Below are 22,467 nucleotides of genomic sequence, written 5' to 3' on the forward strand. Positions count from 1 at the left end.
TGTTGAATATTGAGATCAGCAGTTTTACTAGTCATTGTTTACTTTTGGCCATACTCTTTTATTTACTTTCACATATCTTTAAGATCTAACTTAAAACATTAAAATAGGCCAAGGGCAATCAAGGCCTCCTAATTCAGACCTTTTGGAACTTGCTAGAAATACTGCTGACTTTCTGCAGTTCCGTCTTGAGAGAAAAAGTAAGATCCAAGGAGAGGTCTTACTTAAGTTGTGAAGTTTTGAATGTAGTTGTTGAAAACAACTGACACTTTTAAGCTATGGTCTAATCAGTAGTGTGCATTGACTACGGGTAATGTATATTTAAAATTTTTTTTGTTATGAAGGAGTTTAGTCATTGAGTTTTGGGAATTACTTAAATTTTTTCTGAATACCAAAAACAAATTTAAAATGTTGTCGTTTAACTATATTCATTGTCTTAGAAGTTGTAATTAGAATTTTGCTTATTCAGGAAACAGGGGTGATCTTTGCCCCATATGTCACAGTTATCGTTGTACAGCCCATCATCCCAAAATTTAGCAGCCTAATCACTAATGTGTATAGTCACCCACAGTTTTCTAAGTCAGTAATCCAAGAGCATCCCAGCTGGGTGGTTCTGGCTTGTGGTATCATCAGGTTGCAGTGAAACTCAGCCAGGGTCGCATCATTGAAGGCTTGACTAAGGCTGGAGAAGCAGCCTCTAAGATGACTCGCTCCACTGAGTCACTGAAGGGACTCAGTTTTTCACTGTATGGGTGTCTCCATAAGACTGCCTGGGTGACAAGCGGTACCTGCCTTCCTCTAGAGCAAATGATTCAAGAAAGTAAGTAGACACCATACTCTTGTATGACCTGTCTTCAGAAGCAACATACCATTTACTTCTGCCACATTCTTTTGGTCACACAGACCAACCATTGTACCATCCTGCTACAGTATGGGAGGGGAATACACAAGGATATAATTAGCAGTAGGTGGGGATCACTGTGGACCTCCAACCACATTATGCTTGGAGAAAATGTTGGGCTTTGTTGACAACCAAGGCAAGGTAGTTGGAAAGCTGCTTACTCTCCGAAGGGTTTAGTTTCCTAAATAGGGGTTAGAATGTACTGTAATTTACCATTCAGAGTGTAAAATAAAATAGCAAGTGGGCCTAAAAGTTCTGTTAATGGTTGAATTTGGCAGGGGCTGGGGTAGGGGGGCAGGGTATATAGTAATCTTCCTAGGGTGTGCTTTTCTAGCTGGGTGATTTGAACATTCCTAGAAGTTGGGTACAGCAGTGATAAGGAGTGGTGAGCCTACAAGAATTTTCAGGGAATAAATCATGGCAGATGGTTCTGAATTAGATTTCCCTTGTAAGGCTATACTGTAGGAATTAAGTCCCAGTTTATGATACAACCAAGTAACAGCCATATGGGGGAAAAAAGGCCTTGAGTCAGAGTTTTAAATGTTGATGTAGTTGTCTTGATAGAACATTGGGGAATGTGAAGCCAGAAAATAATCTGTTATTGGGGAGAAATTCTCAACCTTTCCAATTCTCCAAAACACTGGATTCCTTAGGTAGAAATCATTTATCTAGAATCAAAGTCTACTCCAGGAATGGTTGGGAGCATAAAGTTATTATGAAGCAGTTGCTACTTAAACAGCATAGAAATTACCTTTAAAAAAAAAAAAGTAATCTCTAAAAAAAGAAAGAAAGTAATCACTAGACCCAACATGGGGCTCAAACTTAGAACCCAGAGTTCAAGAGTTGCATGCTCTACTGAGCCAGCCTGGTGCCCCCAGCATAGAATTTAAATTGAAGAATTAATGGCCTGTTTTCTATTAATTTCTGATGAAAGCTTAAATCCACCATTTGGGAAGCTACCCTAACAGGAGGAAATACTTTGCAGTTTATGAACTTTGATATTCTTGATTTACTGAAACTAATTTACTACAAAGTTTTCTATAAAGATTTGAGCAATCATTCAAATGCTGTTTGTCACTAGCAGTCTCCTGAAGTATGCTAAAACTCTTAGGTACCATATACTTAAGTGAAATTTGAATACACAACTTGAAATTATTATATATAACAAAATCTGGTAGGGTGAGGGCTTTATTATAGCACCCTCAAAGCAGTTTCACAACTTTCTTTGTCCTTCTCTTCCTCAGTGAGAAAGCTATCTGCCTTTTACTGATAAAAAAAAAAAAAAGTTATAAATTGTTCCTACTAATTTATTGAGCACCTACTATTGTAAGCTCTAGGAATATGTCAGTGAGCTAGGCAGATAAGAGTTGGGGCCTCTAACAGGAAGTAAAATTCTAATTATATGGAATTCATGTCTAAGTAGAGTCCTGCCTCTACTAAAATAATGATTAGAGCCTCCGAGGATGTTGACTTTACCTTAACTTTGGAAGGAACTTGGAGTGGAATATTTCCTTATACAGACTTGATTTCTCATAATAATAATAGTTTAAATGAAAAAACAAAACTAATTCCCATAGAAGAGCCGAGACTAAAAGTATGAGAGGGAGTGCAAAAGACTAAAAGTAGGAGGAGTGCAAATTAGGAATATGCAACAGAAACCATCTAATTTACATTGTAGAGATTCTGCTTGTTTCCTTGGACTCAGCCTATTCCAGTCTCAACTTCCTGGAGGAAGCTACAATTTAGAAACAGCAGACTAGCCCAAACTGGCATCTTAGCTGGAGATCATACTATCAGCCAAATTAGGCATGACCTTCCACACAGCTGACCTTTTGCACCAGACTCCAAAGCGGGAACTTCTGCATCCCTCGGTCTTCCTTCATCATTTGGTTTCTGAGTGTTAACACAGGCTTCTTCGAACCCTGATAACTGATGCTAGGAATGACCACCTATTGGAGACTTGATTCAATTAATTTATTTTACATATAAGCAAATCTACATGACCTTTGTTTACGCTTTGTGCGAGATTCCTCATACCTTGTCTTACATACTAGGTTGTAGTTAAAACACTGGTAACTCCTGCAGTTGTAACTACCACAACTATTCCATACTTACTGGCTTCTCTAGAGTTTGGGGGAAAATATTTAAGACAATTTGACATTGGTTCTCAATACAAAATGAATAATTATTGTTAATATTGTTCTTTTTGTACCTAAGTGTGAAAAACACTGTAAATGTTAAAATGCTTTGGAATTGAAAAACCCAAGATATCTGAACATTTCAATACAGAGCAAACTAAGTTTAATAAAAGCTAGATACAAATATAAGCAGCATTCTGCCTGCACTCACCAGCTAGAAAATGGAAAACTATCACAAAGGATGAGGAGTAAATTAGTAAAATCTATGAGTTGTATATATACAAGACATGAAGTTCTTTGGAACTTACTGAAAAAATTAATGGAAGAAAAAGTGATGGTATATAGCACATTCATGGATGTAGAGAATATAAAGTGCTCCTAAAAATGCAGAACAGGAAAGTCTAACAGGCATATTCAGGAAAATTCCGGAAATCACAAAGTTTTAAAAAAATACGGTCAGAGTGGAGCAGCTGGGTGGCTCAGTCACTTGAGCCTCTGACTTTGGCTCAAGTCATGATCTTGCAGTTTGTGGGTTCGAGCCCCTCATCAGGCTTTTGCCCCTTCCCCACTCGCTCTCAACAATAAACATTAAAAATTTTTAAAATATGGTCAGATTTAAGCGATTACAAATGTATATAGTAAAAAGACTGGAAAATGTTAGTTAAGAACTTACTCTTTAAAGAGCTCATATCTAAGAAAAACATTGAGATTTTGATGATAAAACAATTTACAGAGGAAATTACCACAAAGGAAATGTAACTGGGGTGCCCAGGTGACTCAGTTGGTTAAGCATCCAACTTTAACTCAGGTCACGATCTCATGGTTCGTGGGTTTGAGCCCCGTGTCAGGGTCTGTGCTGACAGCTCAGAGCCTGGAGCCTGCTTTGGATTCTGTGTCTACCTTTCTGCCCCTACCCCGCTCATGCTCTGTCTTTCAAAATTAAACATTTTAGCGAATTAAAAAAAAAAAAAAACCCAAAGGAAATATAATGATGGAAAAGGGAATTCTAATAAATAGGCAATTTATAAAACTATGCTTTATTTTACCTAATGCTGAGAACTTGGGAACATTTATGTCCTGCCAGGCCTAACCTACTTGCTTGCACTGGATTCACTCATTGCTTTAACACATATCGAAAGTTTACCATGTATCAGGCATCGATCAGTGCTCCGTACATTTTATTTAATTTACACAGCAATCTTTGGTGGTAGGAACTTTCATTAGCTTCATTTTGCAGTTTTAGAAACAAGCTTAGAGAAGGTAACTTTCTCAAGGTCATAACTAGTTAATGAGCTAAGCTGGGATTAGGGTCCATGTTTTGTGACTCCAGAGCCCAAGCCATAACCACTCACAACTTAAGTTTGGAGAAATAAATCTTAACTGACATAATTACCAAGTGGGGGGAAGTCACCTGTATAATAATGTTCACAATGAATAACTGGAAGCCACCAAAATACTGAATGATAAGGGTAAGTATGTCAATATTATGTAGCTTTTAAACAATAATATGATTAAAGTGGAAGAAGGCAAGATACAAAATTGTACACAATGAAGAATAGATGGGACAAATAGAAAACCAAGATGGAAAGAAAAGGCACATCACTACAGAACTTACTGACAATAAAAGGATATTGCAAACAACTTTATTCATAAACAATTTAGGGGCGCCTGGGTGGCTCAGTCAGTTGAGCATCCGACTTTGGCTCAGGTCATCATCTCCTGGTTCATGAGTTTAAGCCCTGTGTCGGGCTCTGTGCTGACAGCTCAGAGCCTGGAGCCTGCTTCAGGTTCTGTGTCCCCACCCCACCCCCACGCCCTCTGCCCCACCCCTGCTTGTGCTCTGTCTCTGTCTTTCAAAAATGAATAAACATTAAAAAAAGTTAACAAAAGTAAATTCAACAATTTAGACGACATGGACAAATTTTTTGAAAGACACAAATCACTCAGGACACTTTAAGAAGAAATCCAGTGTAGCAGTTCTGCAAAAGGTTAAACATAGAGTTACCATATGACTCAGCAATTCCATTCCTATGTATATACTTAAGGGAACTGAAAACATATGTCTACCCAAAAACTTATACATGAATGTTTATAGCAGTGTTATTCATAGTAGCCAAAGAGTAGATGAAACCCAAATGGCCATTAACTGATGAATGAATAAACAAAATGTACCATATCCCTACAATGGAATGTCAGCCACAATGGGTATATTGTATGGTATGTGAATTATAACTCAATAAGCTGCTTATATAGGTTATATATAGGTTATATTGCATATCACATATCTAATAAAGAATATGTATCCCAGGGGCACCTGGGTGGATCAATCAGTTGAGCAACTGACTCTTGATTTCGGCTCAAGTCAGGATCCCAGGGTGGTGGGATCGAGCTTTGCATAGGGCTTGGTGCTGACAGCACAGAGCCTACCTGGGATTCCCTCTCTCCTCTCTCTCTGCCCTCCCCTGCTTATGCACGCTCTCCCTCTCAAAATAAATAAATAAACCTAAAACTCTTGGGGTACCTGGCTGGCTCAGTCAGTAGTGCATGTGACTCTTGATCTCAGGGTCATGAGTTTGAGCCCAATGCGCTTGTAGACATTACTTAAGAAAAAAAAAAAAAGACTTCAAAAAAAAAAAAAAAGCCTTGAAAACTCAATAAGTAACAAAACTCAATAAAAATGGCCAAAGATTTTGAACTACAGTTCACAAAAGATACACGAATGGCTAGTAAGTACATAAAAAGATGCTCAATATATTAGTTGCTAGGGAAATGCAAATTACAGTCACAATGAAATACCACTACACACTTATCAGAATGACTAAAATTTGAAAAGAATCACCATATTAAGTGTTGACAAGGATATGGTATGATTCAGATTTCAAACCTGCATATTCTACTGGTGGGAACACAAAATGGTACAACTTGGAAAAACTGGCAGTATTTATGTGTGTGTGCATTTTAAAATTATTTTTAATTGCAGTATAGGTAACATACAATATTATAGTAGTTTCAGGTGAACAACATAGTGATTTGACGTTTTTTTTTTATTATTATTATTTTTTTTTTTTTTTAATTTTTTTTTTCAACGTTTATTTATTTTTGGGACAGAGAGAGACAGAGCATGAACAGGGGAGGGGCAGAGAGAGAGGGAGACACAGAATCGGAAACAGGCTCCAGGCTCCGAGCCATCAGCCCAGAGCCCGACGCGGGGCTCGAACTCACAGACCGTGAGATCGTGACCTGGCTGAAGTCGGACGCTTAACCGACTGCGCCACCCAGGCGCCCCTGACGTTTATATATATTAAGAAATGCCCACCACAATAAGTGTAATACCACCTGTCACCATAAAAAAAGTTATTACTATATTATTGACTATATTCTCCATGCTGTACTTTACAGCCCTTTGACTTATTTATAACTGTAAATTTGTACCTTTTAATCCCCCTTCACCTATTTCTCCCATTTGCCCACCTACCACCCCTGTGGCAACCACCAGTTTGTTCTCTGTATTTTTGAGTCTGTTACTGGATTTTGTTGTTATTGCTGTTTGTTCACTTGATTTGTTTTTTAGATTCCACATTTAAATGAAATCATATGGCATTTGTCTTTCTCTGTCTGACTTATTTTACTTAGCATAATTCCCTCTAAGTCCATCCATGTTGTTGCAAATACCAAGATTTCATTTTTTTATGACTAAGTTTGTCAGGTTTTTTTGTTTTTTTTTAAAGATAACTTACCATCTGACTCAGCCATTCCACTGGATATTTACCCAAGTATTAGCCAAGGAAAATGAAAGCAAATGTCCCTAAAAAGATTTGTGCACAAATGTTCTAGCCTCTTTATTTGTTAATAGTCAAAAACTGCAAACAGTCCCACTGCTTTCCAACTTGAGTATATACAACATATCCATACAATGAAATACTGCTTAGCAACAAAACCTAATAAATTATTGATGCACACAACAAAGTGGATGAATCTCAAAAAAAAAAAAAAAAACAAACAAAACAAGAAAAGGTATGCTGAATGAAAGAAGACAGACAGAAAGAAGAAGACATTCAGTATACACTGAATGCTTCCATTCACATAAAATTCTAGAAAATCAAAGTGAATTATAGCAACAAAAAGCAGTTTAATTTTTGCCTGAGAACAGATGAGGGCGAGAGGAAGGGATTAAGGAGCATGAGGAAATTTGAGGGCAGGATAGGTACATTATTTTTGATTGTGGAGATGTTTGCAAAGGTGTTTACATACATCAGACTTATGTTGTACATTTTATTTATGTATTTATTTATTTTTAACATAAAAATAAATTCCAGGGGCTGGAACTCACCAACCTATAAGATCATGAATTGAAATCAAAAGTCAGGTGCTTGGCTGACTAAGCCACCCACATGCCTCAAGCTATTTCGTTTTTAATGTGTAAAGTCACAGATGGGTGAAGATATTTACACAACACATATCTGAGAAGGGACTTTTATCCAGAACATACCGATTTAAAAGTGGGCTAAGGATCTGCACACTTTACCATAGATGCAACTGGCCAATAAACATGCAAAAATATTCTCAACATCACTAGTAATTAGAGAAATGCAAATTAAAATCAAGAGAAACCACATCTCACCCACTATAATGCCTAGAATTAAAAAGACTGACAATATCAAGGGTTGGAGATGATGTGGAATGTCTGGAATCTGCATATATAGCTGTTGAAAATACGAAATCTTGCAACCACTCTGGAAAATAATTGGGTAGTTTCCACGAGAAATACCGAAGTAGATTTCAAGAGATTCGCTTGCATCTCTGCCATTTATTACTGAAACCTTCTAAAAAGAAAACACCAGCTTGAAGCCTCTCTTGCCCAGCGCATAGATCAGGGATCACGGCACCGTGGGAGACCCCATGCACCTGGCACGAGGGGGCGTGGGGAGCCCAGAGGTCTGGGACAAGAGGACAAGCACACTGCCCACGTTTACACCCCACTGGGCCCTGTACTCATTCCCAGGAAAGAGGCACATTGCACAGCCCCTACCTCGGGACTTGAAGGGGATAGGTGGAGCCTCCCCTCCACCCTGGGGCAGACCATGAACTCAGGCCTGGCTGTCAGCGCCCTCCATTCCTACTCCTACATCCCCACCAATAGAGAAAAAGAGATGTTAGAAAATGAAATTGAAGATGCCAGCGAGGGGCTTGTATGTCATGCAAATAGTCTTTCAGAGCCACTGAATGGTCTTAAGTATGTGAGTGAAAACCAGATTCACCCATGCTGTGTGAAAAATGGACTGGGCCTGGAGGCAGGAAGACCAGTTTCACTTGGCCACCATATTTCATCACTAGTTTATGAACTGCAAACACATGCCAGCTAGCCTGAAAATTGGACTGGTGCTATTATTTGATGTATTCCTCTCATATCCAGTGTAGTAAACCAGTGTCGAATGCACAAAGCTGATAGAAAGATCTATGATTAGAATTTCAGCTTCAGTCAGGAATGAGGATAAAATTAAAAAGCTAACATTCAAATCTTTGGTCAAACAGAAATTTCTCTTATTTAATACTTCTCAATTATGCTAGAAAGGTATTAATGTGTTATTTTAAACAGTGGTCCAAAGAAACTCTTAAATTCTGTTTTCTGAACCATCCAAACTGTTATTTTAGACTTGATAAATTGTAGTTGTTTAGAAAATAATACACACCCTAGATATGATATTTATTAACCAGAATAGTTTCTTTTTTTTTTTCTTAAGTAGACTCCATGCCTAATGTAGTGCTGGAACTTACCACCCGGAGACCAAGAGTCAGATGCTCCACCAACTGAGCCATCCAGGCGCCCCTAGCCAGAATAGTTTCTTAACAAGAATACTTTATACTCTGATCATAATGGAAATTATTTCCTACATCTGGACATATTAATACTATACAATTTCATGGAGGTGCCATTAGCATTGCCATTAGGTTCTGTATTGTAGAGTCTTCCTCATCTGCAGCTTTGATTTCAGTGTGCTAAGTCCATCCAGAGGCTAATCAGAACTTCATACGCCTAGGTGGACGAGTTGAAGAAAATATCCAGTCTGTTTGTAGTGCCACAGTTTATAGGCAACGTGAAAGGCTTTCTGTTTCATCACACCTTTTAAACATTACCATGGAGTTACTGTTTAACTTCACACTTTTTCTCAATACAAGGGCAGCGTCTTCTGTGCACAGGCTTCAGTAATTCCCACTATGCCTTGCCCTGTGTGCATCTCCTGGAAATTACCTGGTCTGGCCCACGGGCGTCTATAATCTGGGACATTTCCAAACCTGGTTGTGGAAGCGCTTGGGAATCTTTCACCACCACTAGGAGGAGGACACCTGTTTCCGGAGAGGAAGAGTTGTGAAATATGAAGCGAAAGGAGGAAAAGGGAGTTATGACCACGGTTCCAGGGCTCCAAGCCCATTTTGCAGTTAGGGGACCCCCAGGTCTCCATTCATGACCCCGCGGCTCTACACATCTCAAATCTAGGTCTCTAGGAACTCAAGCTTGAGGTTCCAAAATCCATCCCCCAATGCCCCATACTGTTTTCCCCCAGCTGGGAGGCCGCCAGAACATTTCTGAACACGGTCATCTCCAGTTCAGAGGAATCCATGCTTTGTTGTAAACGCAGTATAACAGATGACCGCAACCTACAAATTCGAGCAGCGTCAGGTTGGCAATGATCTTCCAGGGAAAGGGCAGTCTGAGACGTCTGAATTCTCTTCTCCACTTCTCGTGACGGAGGGATCATTTCCCTTCCTACCCTCTAGGCTAAGAGGAGCTCTCTAATCGTTCTTGGAAGACTTCCACGCCCTCTTCCTTTTTAGTTTTTCCACTTCCAAACTATTGAAAGACGTGACAAGCAGCACAGAGAACAAGATATAAAGAAGTTTCATAAAAATACCTCGTTTTCTAGGTTCTCAAGTCGTCCCCTTTAAGGAACCAGGCCCACCTCTCTCCCATTCACCTACTGGCTTTCCTTGCTGCCCATCACTCTACCTTTAAGAATATTTCCTGTTCCTTCAACCCAACTTGCACACCTCCGCCCCCCGGCCCTCCTCATTGGGCCGCCCGAGGCCCGTTCAGGCTTCGGTTTTCCCTCCAACTCCTCCCGCCCTCTAGCCTAGCGCAACGGCGTCCCAGGTTCTGATTGGCCACCGCGGCAACCTCCCCGGGGCCGGGTTGGTGGGCTGAGTGGCAGGGGCGGGAGCGCGGAGCACCAAGGGTAGGCTGTTCGCTTGCTGAGCGGCGGCCGCGGGAGGGGCGGGGAGGGGCGGGGGGAGGGGGGCTGGGAAAGTTGAGGCCGCGCTGCCGCCGGGTCTCCGGCCTTGAGGGCTCGGGCTCGCTGCGGCGGCGGTGGCCGCAAGAAGAGGCGGCGGGGGCGGGGGGAGAGGAGGGCCTGGGCCCGCGCTCCCCCAGCCCCAGAGGAGCAGGCGGCGGCCGCGGACGGAGAGATTCGCCCGGGCGGTCGGACACCCCTGCCGTACCCGCCTGGGATCATGACCCAGGCGGGGGTCGCCGCCGCCGCTGCCGCCGCGGCCGAGACCGCGCAGCCAGTGGGTGAGTGACTGCGGGAGGGGGCCGCTGACAGCCGGGGCGGGGGGCGGGGGGCGGGGGCCGGGGCTGCGGGGGCGGCTCCGGGGGGCGGCTCCGGGCTCTGCTCCACCCACCCCCTCCCGGTCCCGGAGACTAGGGCTGCTTGGAGTGTGTCTCCTTCCTGGGGACCCTGAGTGCGGAGCCCGGTGGGGTGCGAGCGTGGGCGGTGCACCTACCCCTCTTCTCCCCTGTCTCCGGCGCCCCGCGCCCCCTGGTGCCGGGCCGGTGGGGGACTCGCGCTGCGGCCCGGCTCCCAGATGCGCGCGGGGCGAGAGAGGCTCCACGCTGCCCTAGGTGCATAAAGAACCGGGCATCAAGGTTCACACCGGATGGCCTTTGCCTGCCTCCTTCACCTTTTCCTGTCTCCTTCATCCCCACTTTATTCCTTGCTCTCTGAATTTCTTCGGACCCACTGGTACGACTCATGAGACTTGCTTGTTAAGTCTCACCCCTACAGTCAGAGAGTTAGGCTTGCGTTTTCATTTCAGAAGCCTTTCTTTTCCTTTCTTAATAGGATCGGCACAAGCATATGGCCAACTCTTGAAATCTGGCTCCATATTTCTGAAGAAATATTTCTGGACTCTTTTTCATGTTTCACATTTTGATCATTGGGTTTTCCAATACTCACTCTCCTCTCCCCGCCCCACGGTTACGTTGGGATATGGCCGTACGAGTTTATTAACTTTGTCTGGAAATAAGAGACTACACAAACCTGTGTGTGTGTGTAATCCCAGCTAAGACCTTCCAACTTACGTTCTCATAACATTAAGTAGGTATACTGACCTACCACTACCAAAAATAAGACAGTTGTGGCTAACTTAAGTTTGCATCAAGAAGAAGGTTGCTTACCTATAGACAAAGTACAGATTTCTTGAATAAACACTTTGGTGAGTAACATGGAACCTGAAGCATATCGGTACCTTTGCTTTTTCTTTAAAAACAAGTGAGCAAACAAACCAGCCTGCTTTTTGAAGGATCAACAGGCTGCCCTACTCTCTAATCATCTTGTTGATTTTTACCTCTCACATAGGACACTTGTTCAATGTAGCACAGAGTTACTGTATGGGATACATTTGTTGTTTCCCTTTATTTGTACAGGATTCTGAAGCAAAGTACTTTGTAATCATTGCATGTCTGTAATCAGAAATAGTATAATGTCTCCAGATACTATAAGAATGAATGCTTAATCTCACATTTTGATCTAGTCTAAGTAACATGGCTCTTGTATATGTAGGTATTATATTCTATCTATATTTAAAAGAGGAGTTTTGTAAAATCCAAACATGATTGCAGCCTAGAACATTCTTTAATATGAAAGCACTTCATAGCAGGGATATAAGGGCAGCATAGGATTGAAATCTTTATTTTCTCAGTTAGTTGTCTATGGGACATCATGGAAATGTGAACCAGTCATGTAAGAGAAATTGATGGGTTACATTGTCAACAAGGGAAAAGAAACACTAAGGAAACAGAATGTTTAAGGTTAGAAGATAAACTTCAACAGGTAATCAGCTCAGAATTGTTACTTATAAACAGAGACTGAAATCAAGCTTAGGTCTTAACCATACCTGTCATCTTTTACTTTTCTAGCCTCAAGTCTAGTCGTTCTGAATCTGGACTGTAAAGTAGAATCACCTTGTATGCTTTTACATTTTCATGTCCATGCCACTCCCTCCAAAGATTCTCATACTTACTTATTTATTTATTTATTTATTTATTTATTTATTTTTTATGAAAAAAAATTTTTTTTACATTTATTTATTTTTGATAGCGAGAGACAGAGCACCAGTGGGGGAGGGGCAGACAGAGAAGGAGACACAGAATCTGAAGCAGGCTCCAGGCTCGGAGCTGCTAGCACAGAGCTCAACACGGGGTTGGAACTTACAAACCACGAGATCATGACCCAAGCCAAAGTCCGACGCTTAACCGACTGAACCCCCCCAGGCGCTCCTTTTTTTTATTTTTTAATGTTTATTTTTGAGAGAGAGACACACACATAGAGTGTGAGCGGGGGAAGGGGAACATAGAGCAGAATCTGAAGCAGGCTCCAGGCTTCATGCTGTCAACACAGAGCCTGACGTGGGGCTCGAACTCAGACTGAGAAATCATGACCTAAGCCAAAGTTGGACACTTAACTGACTAAGCCACCCAGGTACTTTTGATATGGGGTGAGCCCTAGCCAAAAACATAGTTTTTAAAGTTCCCCAGGTGTTTCTATTTAGCAGTCATGGTTGATAACTACTAAGTCTAGAACAATGTCCAAGCTGCTAGGTTTGTGTTCCTGGCTCTGCTGAATCAAGCCTTCACTCATGTGTCCAGTTTTTACCCAGTGCTTCCAAACCTTTGGACCTCCTCATGGTCCCGCAACTCTGTAGTTCAGATCTCTTGCTTTTGTTAATGACATTGGTCATTCTTAGCACGTGGGCAGTCTTCCTTGTGCTCCTCCCCACCGACAATAGTTCTAACTCTACTTTTATAAAGGTTTTCCTAACAGCTCTCTCTAACTCTTAGCGATTGGTTCCCTTTGAACTTTTATGCCACATATTGTTTAAAAGACTCCCTTTATGTTTATACCATATGGTGGTTTAATTGTATATGTGTTTTATTACTCTCAAGCTTAACAGCAAGGAGTACTTTACTTTTTGGCTCTTCTACAGTGATTTGCTAAGACTTGGATTGGTTTGCTTTGGAATCCTTCTGACACTGCTTGCAACCCTAGTTTCAGGTTTGATTCTGTCCCAGATGTTTGTGTTGTGGTAGCTTTCTCTCACCTTAACTTGCATTGAATTCATGTATGGATGTCAGTGTCTTCCATATCTTTTCCTGTGGTCTTCAGTAGGTTGGTTATTTTCTCCTCTGTGGCCCCATAACATCTTGTACTTATTTCTGGGATAATGCTGGTTACATTGCCATAGTATGTGTTTATCTACCTTTTCTACCAGACTGTTCTCTAGAGCCTCCATGTTGAGCAACTCAATGAGGTATGTTTCATGTTGTATTCTTAATACCATTGCAGCATGGCAAAGTTAGAACCCCCAAACATGGGGAGTGTGTTCTCTTTGTCCTTGTAATTTTTAATTTTTTTATTTTTTAAAGATTTTATTTTAAGTTTTATTTATTTTGAGAGAGAGAGTGCATGCACACAGGTGCGAGCAGGGGAGGGGCAGAGAGAGAGAGAGAAAGAGAATCCCAAGCAGGCTGCATGCTGCTCAATCTCATGGTTTGTGAGATCATGACCTGAGCTGAAACCAAGAGTCTGAACTCAACCAACTGAGCTACCCAGACACCCCTAAAGATTTTATTTTTAAGTAATCTCTATACCCAACATTGGGCTTGAACTTACAACTCCAAGATCAAGAGTCACCTGCTCTACCAACTGAGCCAGCCAGGTACCCCTGTCTTTGTAATTTTAGGACCTAACATAGCACTTGTCATTAGTAGGGGCTAAATAAATGTTTGCTGAGTAAGTGACTGCCATGTTATATATTATGCAGAGATAGCCTTATACATCTTTAGCATAGTTGATTTGACGTGGGTTGATTTGCTATTAAATATTTTTATGACTTCTGTTATGGATTTGGTAAGGGTTAGTGGAATTTAAGTAATTATGGTTGTGGCAGATCCCTTAAACATGTAATCTTCTTTCCAATATGCATGGGGATGTATACCTTGAGTCTTTTACTCTGAGCTCTAGAGGTTCACTCTTGTTATCCAGAAAATATTTGCAGAACTCTCACTAAGAGAAAAGCTTTTAACTGTCCAGTTGGATAATTTTTCTTTTTCTCATTAAATTTTCCATATGAGTACAATTGCACTACTTCAGAAGGCCAGATCTTTTAATTAGATCAGTAGAGCATGATAAGTTGCTCCTATTAATGTGCTAATACTGTGTTTTAAATTCAGTTCATCAAGTATTTATTGAGTGCTTACCATGTGCCTAATACTCATAGGTGCTAAAGAGAATACAGAAATAGTAAAAAGTGGGGACTCAGCTCTTAAGTTTTTAGACTTACTGGAAGGATTGAGGAACACTGTTTCAAATAATTAAGGGACTGAACATGGTACATTAGATGCAGATTTAAACATAAATACCCCAAATCTAAGATGCAATGATTAATACTATGGAAAATTAAGAAAGACCAGATATTCTTTCAGTAGAATTTATTACTCCCATATACTGAGTACTAATTGTTGAGGATACAAATATGAAAGATGTGGTTTCTACCATTTAGAAGCCTTACAGGCTAGTGAGGAAAACCAGGAAGCATATAAAGTGTATTTCATGTTAAGATATTGTGAAGTATTATGTCAGGATGTTTGGGACTAACCTGTAGGCATCAGAGAAAGTTTCAAAGAGGAGAAGTTAGGAATTTTCAGTTGGAAGATTGATATGAACATTCCAGACGAACTAACAGGTACAAAAGCATGGAAATGAGAGGGATCACTTCTTGAGTAAGGAGCTGCAAGTAGATTGGTATCAGCAGAAACTGGTATGTTAAAGAACATGGACTTTGGAGTCAGATACGTGGTTTGCACACTTTTATTACTGGTAGGAATAAAAGACCCTTGCAGATCTTGTCTGTGTAGGGTAGCAGTAATCTAGTGGTAACTTCACTCTTAGTGTTAATACGGAGAGGTGCCCCAGGATTCTCTGGTTTCCATCTATGCTCCTGTGCCTCCCCTTTTAACTATTGCCTGGCTGTGTGTGGAGCCCCAGATAGCCTTGCCTCACAGTTAATGAAGCCATTATTGTGTCCCCTGGTGAAAGCATCTTCACCTTAGCTACTGTAATTTCTTAAACAGCAGAAGCCACAGGGAAGGGGACAAAGAGAAATTTGTGGTGTAACCATGAGACATACCACTTCTACCTCTACTCTGATTTCTCTTTGGTAATGAGCAATAGAAATTGCCTTTGGCTAACTTAAGCAGAAACTTTATGGATAGATTTATGGGTAGATATTGGCTAAGCTCACAGAAGTGAAGGAAGGCGGAATGATCAAGCCATAGAAAGGCCTGGGTACAGCATCTTCCAGGATCCCATGGGCCCATAGGGCTAACTGAGCCCCAGCGGCCTTTCTCCTTGTGTGGTCTTATAGGTCAGCCCTGTGCCCACACCTCAGAGATAAGCCCATGTTTGATGGTCCTATCAGACCTCAGAAATCAGGCAGAGAAGCTCTCCAAAGGAAAAGTAAGCTATTGTTGCCAGAAAGCTAAAAAAACAACAGATATTTCCTGCAGTGTTCATTGGATTTGATAGTGTGGAGGTCTTTTGCAAGCAGTTATGAATAAAAGCCAGATAATGGTGAAGAGTGGATGGGAAGTGAGGAAGAAGGGACGGTGAGTATAAACTACTGTTGAAGAAGCCTGATGGTTGGGAGGAAGAAAGAATGAGACCACAGGGAAGGAGTTACAAGATCAGAAAAAAAAATTTTTTTTTTGCCTCTTAAATGAAAAGAAAAATTGAATAAGGATATATTTAAGTGGAAAAGCACTAACAGAGGAGGAGAGATTAATAATATACGAGCGAGAAGAGATATTACCTAATAAGATTACTAAGAAGTGAGAATGATAGAATCCAGAACAGAGGTAGAGAGTTTAGTGTTAGCTAGAAATGTTAGGGAAGATTTTAGAGAGGAGGACAGAATTGCTTTAATGGGTTAATAGTATTTGAATAAGCAGAGCAAAGTGGAAAGGTCACTTCAATAGGCAAATAGCATAGATTTAGCAAAATATGAACTAGCTGATAAGGAGCATAGGGAAGAACCTGTCTGTATTGGAGAGAAGGGTAGATGACATGATTAGCTTGATAGCCCTTCTTCTATGTGTATTGTCTTAAGTGGAAAGTGGATAAGTGAGACTGACCAGTGAAAAGATGGTGTTAGGTAGAGCCATGAAAGCTAGGACCCAAGATTTTGGATTTGATACTGGGAAATAGTACTGTAGATTCTGAAGCAGGAGTACCATAAATTGGAAAGATTACTGAGGCACTGGCATATGAAACCTTTGAAGAAGAGGGGAAAGACTGGGAACTGAAAAGACTATTAAGACACATACATGTGGGGCAACTGGGTGGCTCAGTTGCTTGAGTGTCCAACTCTTAATCGTAGCTCAGGTCTTGATCTCAGGTTGTGAGTTCAAGCCCTGTGTTGGACATGAAGCCTACTTGAAAAGAAAAGAAAAGAGCCAGACATGTAAAACAGGGCCTAATCTGAGATTGTAGGAATAAACAGGAGGAGATGAACATTGTGAAAAGAATTGATAGGATTTGGGGAGAAATTTTGAAGATTAATTTTGGGTTTAGAGCCTGGGTAAAGTTTTGATGTCAGTGATAAAAATGGAGAAATTGGAAGTAGGTCTCTTAAGAGGCAAGGCAATTCAACATGTTGTAAAAACCTGTTAATTGGTTTTGAAATGAAATATTCTGAAGAGAACTTGTCTAATCAAAGGTTTGGGACAAGATCTGTCTTGAAAGTTGGCTTTATTATAAGAAATAAATAAACAAATAAAACAAAACATAATGCCTTTTACACGGAAACAGTTTGAAACTTTGTAGAGAGAAAGCAAATAGAAAAAGTAAATAGCATTGAGCCTTGGAAGTCAAAGTGAGAGACAAGGATTCATGTAGAGAAGGAAAATGCATAATTGGGGAAGAGAAAGACAAATTGGGAGAAAAGGGAGACAATAGCAGCCTCCAATCCTGCAGAGAGAAGAGGGAAGGCAGAGAAAAGATCTCTGGTGTGGGGAAGAGTAGTCCAGACCTCTAAGAAAGCAGTTTTGGTGGGCAGGGACAATCAGAAGACTGCTGCCATGGGTTTAGGAGGGATTGACCAATGCAGGAAAGTGAGAAGCTTCAGAGGAATAGTAGGAAAGAAATGGAATGTTAGAAAAGGCAGTAAATTTTTGTTTAATAAGTTCTGATTTTGGAAGCAAAAGAGAAAATGGTTAAGGAGGAAATAAAGTGCTAGAGAGAAAGGAATCAAATATAGAGTCCTTCTCCATAGATGGAAGAGTTATCATTGGGAAGTTCTGGAGGGCTGAAAGGATGCATGGGCAGAGTCTGTTATGATATATGTAGGATGCAGTGAAGGAAGTCTTACTGGATGACCTCTGTCTTCCCAGTGAATTAGGGGGGAAATGGAAAAAAGGCAACTATCATGTACTGAGCTCTTGCCATGTACCAGATACATTGTGTGATCCATTAAAGGTATTATCATATAAAATCATAACAGTTCTCCCAGAGGTTGGTGATAGTCTCTTAATTTTAAATGTGAAGATGCCAAGACTTCAAGGAATACTTATTTTATTTTACTGTTTTTAAAGTTTTTAAAATTTATTTATTTTTGAGAGAGAGAGAGTGTGTATGTATGTACGCATGTGCATAAGCATGTGCAAGTGGGAGAGAGGCAGAGAGGGGGAGAGAGAGAATCCCAAGCAGGCTCCATGCTGTCAGCACAGAGCCTGACGTAGGGCTCAATCCCATGGACAGTGAGATCATGACCTATTTTATTTTTTAATGGAGGAACTTTTTTTAAAGTTTATTTCTTTTGAGAGAGAGAAGGAAAGCATGAATGGGGGAAGGGCAGAGAGAGAGAAGGGAGAGAGAGAATCCCAAGCAGGCTCCATACCAACCAGCACAGAGCTGGATGCAGGGCTCCATCTCACAAACCATGAGATCATGACCTGAGCAGAAACCAAGAGTTGGACGCTTAACTGACTGAACCATGCAGGCACCCCTCAGACTTAAAAATAAATAAATAAATAAATAAATAAATAAATAAATAAATAAATAAAAGATTATTTTATTTTATTTTTACAATGTTTATTTTTGAGAGAGCATAAACAAGGGAGGGGCAGAGAGAGAGGGAGAGAAAGGATCTGAAGCAGGCTCTGCACTGTCAGTGGAGAGCCTGACATGGGGCTCGAGCCCATGAACCCAGAGATCATGACCTGAACGCTAGCCAGATGCTTAACCAACTGAGCCACCCAGACACCCCAGATTTTATTATTATTTTGACTTAAAAATTCTTATTTTAAGTAGGCTTTACCTCAATGCAGAGCCCAACATGGGGTTTGAACTCATGACCCTGAGATCAAGACCTGAGCTGAGGTCAAGAATCTAACACTTAACTGACTGAGCCACCCAGGTGCCCCTTATTATTATTTTTTTAAGTAATCTCTACACCCAGTGTGGGGCTCGAACCTCCAACTCCGAGATCAAGAGTCACACACTCACTGACTGAGCCAGCCAGGCACCCCAGGGAATACTTATTTTAAAACCAAGTAGCTAATAAATGTCAGCTTTTTGATTCTAGGTCTGATATCAAAGACTATTGCCATTCTCCTATACCATTCATTCATTAATTTGAGGTGACAGATACATGGGGTGTTAGTGATTATAGTGGCTGTGCTTCAGAATTACTTTTGGGGTCTAAAAAAATTCCTGCACCCTGCACCAGTCATTCATTCCTTCACCAACATACTTTAAAAAAAAAAAAAAAATTATTTATTTATTTAGAGAGAGTGCGAGTGGGAGAGGGGCAGAGACAGAAGGGAGAGAGAGAGAATCCCAAACAGACTCCGCATTGTCAGTGCAGAGCCTGATGTGGGGTTGGAACCTATGAGCTATGAGATCATGACCTGAGCTGAAGTCAGACGTTTAACTGACTGAGCCACCCAGGTGCCCCACCAACATACTTATTACCTACTATGTTATGGTTCTCCAGAGAAAGAGAATGAATAGAATATATATCACAAGAGGAGCCCAAAGCATCATATAGCGTCATATGGAGGTGGGAGGGAGGTGAGGGCTTGTGAAAAGGACACAGGAACAAGCCTAAAAGAGTGCCCAGTGGCCAAAGCTCGAATAATTTCAACAATAAAATAACTATAGCATTATATTTTAACCCAAAGGGTAAACTATTTCTTTGAGGCAATACTGATATAAATGAATTATTGAATAAATAAATTGGAGAAGAGACAAATCTTCTTTGCAGAATAATTAAAAAAAAATTTATTTAGATACTCCCTTCTCTAAGAGATGGAGATTAATTCCCCTCTCCTTGAGTATGAGTTAGACTTAGTACCCACTTCCAAAGACTAGAGTATGGAAAGGGAAAAATAGTAACATAGGAGTAATTACTTGAGTCATGTTAATAGGAAATTTGAGGAGGAAAGTTGGTGTGAAAGACTACATCTTTTATGACTTCAGTATGATCTAAGTAATTTAATATAAGGATGTTTTATTTGTATAGTGAAAAAAATCTAGTTAAGTAACAGAATTAAAAATAGGAAAGTAAATATACATCTTTATTAACATTGAAAAGCTGGTAAGGGTGTCATCTAAAGATCAAAAACACTGAGGAATTTATGAAAAATGCAAAGCATATGGAATCAGGTTGATGGCAAAACTATACAGTTTGGAGAAATGCAACCCATTACAGACTTAAAGGGGAAACAGTAGGAAAGTGAGTTTTCCCACTGCAATTCTGGAAAATCCCAAAGCTTAGAGACTTTGAAAAGTAGGAGGGGCTTGAGGTTGGTTGTCTTAGTCCATTCAAGCTGCTATAGCAAAATATAGACTGGGTGGCTTATAAACAACAGAAATTTATTTCTCACAGTTTTGGAGGCTGAAGTCCAAATCATGGTGCCAGCATAGTTGGATTCTTCCAGGTTGTGTTCTCCTACTTCATGCTGTAACCCCTCATGTGGGGGAAGGGGTAAGCAAGCTCTCTGGGACAGCTTTTATAAGGGCACTAATCCCATTCATCAAGGCTTTGCCCTCATGACCTAATCATTTCCCAGAGGTCCTACCTCCTAATACCGTCACCTTGGGATTTAGGATTTCAACATAAGAATTTTGGGGGGACACATTCAGACCATTGCAGTGGTCAAAGGTAATTAATTAGCAGACTTCAGAACAGCTGTAACGGGACCAATTACAATACCTAATTACAGTTTTTCCTCACAGGCTAAAGTAGTAGAACATATTTATATAAATTGAGGGCATCTCCATCCTGGGCTTTAGGACCAGAGAGAGAATCAGCGCTATATTTTAGAGAACTTCCAGTTGTCACTGTGAATGTAGAGCTCCTTCCTTCAGAAGCCACCCATCTAGCTGTTCACCTCCTCCATCCATGTATGATACTTTTGATAGCCAGAACTTTTATGATTAGCATGCACATTCATGGCAGGGAGAAGAGTGATTTTTCACATATATTAAAGCATCGGTTCTTAGTGGTAAAAACACATTAAAATCACCTAGGGAGCTTTCTTTAAAAGGATAATTTCTACAGTGCATCCAGAATTGAAAACTACTATGCTGGGGAAACCAACTTTATCTGCCAATTCGCTTAACGAATTCTCACTAAATATTTAAGGAAAACCAATAGGATGAAAGAGTGACAACAAGCCGAACAAAAAGAGGAATTGATTTTTGAGAAAACAAATTGAATGTAATGGACAAAAGAATTTGTTAAAAAAAAAATTCTAAAAAATTTGAGAGCATGTGATTTCCATAAAATAGCAATGGGTGCTATGAAAAAGAACAAGAAAGTTTTTGGAAATTAGAAACATGTTTTCTGAAATACAAACTTCAACAGCAGGCTGAATAGCAACATGGTTGTAGTATATGACTAATGAACTAGATAATCAAACCAAGGAATTCTTCTAAAATATGGTATGGGGCACCTGGGTGGCTCAATCTCTTGAGTGTCAACTTTGGCTCAGGTCATGATCTCACGGTTCATGAGTTTGGGCCCCACATGGGGCTCGCTGCCGTCAGCCTGTCAGCACAGAGTCCACTTTGGATCTTCTGTCCCTCTCTCTCTGCCCCTCCCCTGCTTGCACTCTCCCCAAAATAAAGAAAATATATTTTAAAAATATGATACAAAAAGACAAGAAAATTATGAGTTGTCGGACATGCAGGATAAATCAAGGAGGAGAACTAACCACTGGAGCCAAAATTCTACACAATTTCAGTAAGTGTGGCATGGGAGATGGGCAGTGGGCAGTTGGTGGGTAAGAAATAGAGTATTTTAAAACTTCTGTAATGGGGCGCCAAGGTGGCTCAGTCAGTTGAGCATCTGACTGTGGCTCAGATCATGATCTCACAGTCCGTGAGTTCGAGCCCTGCATCAGGCTCTCTGCTGTCAGCACAGAACCCACTTCAGATCCTCTGTCCCCCCCTCTCTCTCTGCCCCTCCCCCTCTTGCATGTGTGCTCTCTCTCTCTTATTAAAAAATTAAACATTAAAAAAAACCTTTTGTAATGAGAGGGGAGGAGACCATAGATACTGTTTTTAAGAAGAAGAAAATATATTTAAGTTGTAATATGAAGATAGGTTATCAATAAGCAATTCCTTTCTCTCAGCTTTGCATTTCTTTGTGTGTCACTTTCATCCTCACACTGGCTTCTTTCTTTTGCATGATGTCTGTAATGTCCATATTTGGAATTCTATGCATTCTCTTTAAATTGGAAAAGGAAAGAGGATAGCTACCCATACCGTCAAGGAAAAGTCCTGAAGTTAGCTATATTTGTACCAATCTGAGACCAGTCACTGTGCCCCCAAAAAAGTCATTTGCCGAGACTTGCCAAGGTCCGCCACCGAAGCACAAAGGCTGGTTTAGGGGTACATACCTAAGTGAAAAATCAGGGAGTTCCATGAAGTGGAGAGGAGAAAATATCAAATGTCCACTGTAGTGTGTTTCTTAGAATTGCTAGGGAAATTCATAAATTGAACAGATGAAAGAGGAAAAAAGGTGTTGAGGAAAATAAGAAACAAAAAAATCAGGCAAGGAAAAGTAAAAAAGCATAGGTGGGAGGAGAGAGAA

The 22,467-nt window shown here is 40.6% G+C and overlaps 1 protein-coding gene across 4 annotated transcripts in view; it reads left to right on the plus strand.

Annotated features, from left to right (window-relative positions):
- The first annotated feature begins 10,324 nt into the window (after positions 1–10,324).
- The window catches only part of USF3 (upstream transcription factor family member 3), a 56,870-nt gene continuing 44,727 nt past the window's right edge, over positions 10,325–22,467 (plus strand). For all 4 annotated transcript variants that reach the window (XM_086675397.1, XM_086675401.1, XM_086675399.1 and 1 more), the window contains exon 1: positions 10,325–10,603. The gene's annotated coding sequence lies outside the window, so the exon portion shown is untranslated. The remainder of the gene's footprint in view (positions 10,604–22,467) is intronic.

Source organism: Puma concolor, chromosome C2, assembly GCF_028749965.1.
Source record: "Puma concolor isolate L17-30 chromosome C2, mPumCon1.1.hap2, whole genome shotgun sequence".
In the NCBI taxonomy this organism is placed as follows: Eukaryota; Metazoa; Chordata; class Mammalia; order Carnivora; family Felidae; genus Puma; species Puma concolor.